Source organism: Poecilia reticulata, chromosome 11 (genome assembly GCF_904066995.2).
Source record: "Poecilia reticulata chromosome 11, P_reticulata-male-v2, whole genome shotgun sequence".
NCBI classification, from domain to species: Eukaryota; Metazoa; Chordata; class Actinopteri; order Cyprinodontiformes; family Poeciliidae; genus Poecilia; species Poecilia reticulata.
In genome coordinates this window covers 24896384-24899889 of record NC_088840.1, presented here as the reverse complement: position 1 = coordinate 24899889, position 3506 = coordinate 24896384, and the positions used below count along the sequence as shown (strand labels likewise).

Genomic DNA, 3506 nt, shown 5'->3' with positions numbered 1-3506 from the left:
ATGTAAACATGAGTCCAAATCAACAGCAGAAGAGTTGGTTAGGATTATTAATATCAGTGATTAAATAAAGTCACATCTTTTCTTTGCATCTTACAATATGGATTAAAACTCATCTTTTATCATGGTGTGTGAACATGTGAACATGTAAATGTTTCTTTGTGTGTAGATGTAAAATGCTTGCTTTGAATGGATTCATAATTGCTTATGTTTTAACTAAATCTTAACAAAACAGCAAGATGAATGCTTACTGACTGCACTCTACATCCCCAGGGATTCATCCATCCATCCATTTTCTTTCACCCTTGTCCCTCAGTGGGGTCGGGAGGGTTGCTGGTGCCTATCTCCAGCTAACGTTCTGGGCGAGAGGCGGGGTCACCCTGGACAGGTTGCCAGTCTGTCGCAGGGAAACACAGAGACACACAGGACACACAACCATGCACACACACCCCTAGGGGCAATTTGGAGAGGCCAATTAACCTGACAGTCATGTTTTTGGACTGGGGGAGGAAACCAGAGTACCCGGAGAAAACCCACCATGCACAGGGAGAACATGCAAACTCCATGCAGAAAGACCGGGGCTGGGAATTGAACCCAGAACCTTCTTGCTGCAAGGCAACAGCTCTACCAACTGCGCCACTGTGCAGCCCCCCAGGGATTCAAATTATACCAAATTTAATTTGCTTCACTCATAATACACTCCTTCTTTCTAGTTTTTTCAAGCGATCTTGTTTTACAGCTTTCCATCTTTCTAAAGATCTTTCAGAAGGTTTTATTTCTCTCCAGTCCATTTTTAGTCCAGTCTGTGCTCCAGACCCAGACGTAGCATTGCACTGTTTACAAGAACAACAGGAAGTGAGAAGGATATGCATCAGGCCTACGGAAGATATCTTTGAACCAGAATAATCTTAACTGATCTTGTTTTAAAGATTAGGATTATATTTCGTCACCTTCCTAAAACAATGGCCTAAGTAATTTTTTGTCAAAATTTATGTATTTATTTATTAGTTTTGGTAAAAAAAATGGCCATTATTTTCCCTTTATCATCGAGAGTAATCAAAATAATTGCTCTAATGCTATCAGTTTGTTACAACTAAAATACTTTACTTTGCCATACAGTGTTTTCCTTAGTTCCAGCTAAAGAATGTAAAACAAAATGTGTCTTTGAAAGACTTAGTTTGAACCTGGCTTTTGAATAAACTGAAAAGTGTCGACACTAAAGTTGTGATGATTGCTAGTGATCAGGAGTAATAATAAGTCAAATTAAATTAAAAAAAGAAATTAAACTTTCAAAAACCTAAAGAAAATGACTGATCAAGATTACCTTTAAATAAATATACAAGACATTCTCTGACAGGCTTTCTGAAAATAGTTTTTGAACGTGTTAATAAATAATAAATTGCTAAACACATCCACTTCATGAATGTTTGAAACATTGCTTCAGTGTTTGTGTTGAATAAAACGCTCTGTGTCTCTCAGTCTAAGGTTTTTGTGTGATGCTGTGGTGAGTTTGTATCACTGTGCCACATGTTCGGAGGAGGAACCAGACTTGAAGTTAACCGTAAGTTCAGCTGATTCCTTAAATAGCAAAAACTTCCCATCTTTCATTCTTTTTCCTACTGTCAACATATATAAATAATTGTGTATAGTTTCCAAGAGGAAGTAGTTCTCACCCTCTGCTTCAACACATTTGGGTCTTTAATTCCAGCCTTTAATTTGTTATGGAATGATAGTAAATGTGAATTAAATAATTAAGCATAATAAAATTTTTAATATTTTTCAAAGTGTTTATTATCAAATCAACCTCTACTTTTTATACTTGCATTGAACATATATCAGTGATATATTCTGTGTTGATGTATTTTTATTCAGATAAATATCAAACATGGAATCAGACAAAAAATTAAAGCTGAAGATTTGAAGCCTCCTCTGTTTTAGACTCAGGTTGGGAAAAGTTTATTGCAATCAAAATGCACTTGTAAATATAATGACTATACTTCTCAAAAGTACCACTAAAGATTCATTGCCATCAGAATGACTTACATCTATCCTCTGTTATTCTTCACAAATATGTTAAATTTCCAGAGGTATTTTGGTAGAATCACATCAGACAGTTGTGTAATTACCTATTTTTGTGGGTGTAATTTCATTAAATTATCTCAGCACTCCACACTCCTTCACACTGAAATAATTCAGTATGGGATGCTTTCAATTCATTTTGTTAAAATAATTTGTTCTTTGGAATAATTTGTACTTCTGCAATAATACAAATGTAACAGGTAAGCCTACTGGATGATAGTGTTGGAATTAATCTGCTGGTTGATGCAGAATTTATAGACGTTTTAAATTGTGGGCTAATAGTTAACTAAAATAGCTAAAACAAGTGTGATCTTAAAACCAGCTGTTGTATTTTTAGCTCTGAAACCTGCCTGTTTCCACGCTTCAGCAGTCATGCCTGCATGTTAGAAGGAAGTGAAAAACTGTAGATCGTCTTTTCATTGACTAAACCTGCGTCTCCTTGCAGGTTTGCAGAGTGGCTGTTCACCCTGGACTAATTACACACAACAGCAGTTCCAGCTAATTATTTTTTTCTCTCTAGTGGGTCAAGTGCCTCCATCACTGATGGTTGTGCCCCCCTCCAGTGTGGAGCTGCAGCAGCAGCAGGTGACCCTCATGTGTCTGGCCAACAAGGGCTTCCCCTCAGACTGGACTCTGTCCTGGAAGCTGGACGGCAGCAGCAGCAGCAGCTTGGAGCAGAGCAGGAGCCCCGGGGTGCTGCAGAATGACGGCCTCTACAGCTGGAGCAGCACCCTGAGGCTCCCTGCTGACCAGTGGAGGAAGGTGGGCTCTGTGACCTGTGAGGCCTCCCAGAGCTCCCAGTCTGCAGTCACAGAGACACTGAGGAGAGACCAGTGCTCCCAGTCCTGAGCTGACATGCCAGAAGATGGGAACTGTTGCTTTTTCACTGCTTTCTGTTCTTTCTATCTTCAAAAGCTTCTTTTCATTTGAAACCCAGTTGCTTCTTGTTGCAATCCTGCTTGATTTAATATCTTAAAGCAATAAAACGGATCAACACATCAATGTGTTTTGTCTGAGTTATATATTTCACTGGAGAATCTTGTGTTTAGTTGATACAAAAGTCTCCCATGAATGATAGTATTTCAGAGGAAGGTTGAGTAAAAATGTAAAAAAAATATATTTTCTATAATAATAAAACAACTACATTTTAGCACAATTTTTAAGAAAACAAGGTGCTGAAAGGAAATTTTTTTTCCGGTTTCAATGTATGAGAAATCACGAAGAAAATACTTGTAACTTTTTATCGTTAATTCATGACAATAAAAAAACATTTATTTCCATCTTTCTTGCTCAGTCAGGATCCACTGCTGTGTGTGTTTAGGGTTCCACTTATCTTTGTATTTAGATTACATTGTTTTAGATTATATTGGGTCAAATTTACCAATAAATACATCTTGTGGTAATTAGTATCAAGTTCTTTTTAGAACATA

At 37.4% G+C, this 3506-nt stretch overlaps 1 pseudogene; it reads left to right on the top strand.

The window, feature by feature from the left end:
• Window positions 1-2604: 2604 nt before the first annotated feature.
• On the top strand, window positions 2605-2977 carry LOC103472830 (Ig kappa-b4 chain C region pseudogene; annotated as a pseudogene).
• The last annotated feature ends 529 nt before the right edge of the window (window positions 2978-3506 follow it).